Raw genomic sequence first — 816 nt, 5'->3', positions numbered from 1 at the left:
TATACACAAATATCAAAAAACAATCTAAGAACATGATTAAATTCTTAAAAATAAAAATACTTTATTAATAATAATAATCTTAAAACGAATTTATATTAAATCATTATGAGTATGATATTAAAAATAACAATACATAACAATATAACATACATACATTAGGTAGGTACTTCTTCTTCTTCTTTGGCTTTTTACAGGCCTTTAAGGCCCATTGCCGCAACAACATATTTTCTCCAATCTTCTCTTTCTTGAGCCGTTTCTTCAGCATTCCTTACTCCCAGCATTTTCAGGTCTTCTTTTATTCTGTCTGTCCATCTTTGTCTAGGTCGTCCTCTGGGTCTCTTTGCGGTTGGTTTCCATGCAGTTATATGTCCAATTAGTCCTTTTGATCTCCATACATGTCCGGCCCAGCCTATTCGGGCGCTTTTCAAGATCCCAACAATATTGGGTTCATTATACAAATCTTCTAAATTTTTATTGCTTCGTGATTCATATTCTCCTTCATTGTTTTTCTTTGGGCCAAATATCTTCCTCAAGATCTTTCTCTCAAACACTTCTAACTTTTTTTCATCTGACTTTGTCGTCGCCCAAGTACTGCTTGCATACAGAACTACTGGCCTGACTAGAACTTTATATAATGTTACTTTGGATTTTCTTGATAGTAGTTTTGACCTGAACAATGGTAATAGTCCATAGTAACACCTGTTCGCTGCGATGAGCCGTTTTTTCACTTCTTCATGGCTATTAGCATCTTCATTAATATCTACACCTAAGTATTTAAAATTTCTTACCCTTTCAAACTTGTACTCATTTACTTTC

The sequence above is a fragment of the Acyrthosiphon pisum genome, chromosome A1 (assembly GCF_005508785.2).
Source record: "Acyrthosiphon pisum isolate AL4f chromosome A1, pea_aphid_22Mar2018_4r6ur, whole genome shotgun sequence".
Classification (NCBI taxonomy): domain Eukaryota; kingdom Metazoa; phylum Arthropoda; class Insecta; order Hemiptera; family Aphididae; genus Acyrthosiphon; species Acyrthosiphon pisum.
This window is presented reverse-complemented; position numbering follows the sequence as displayed.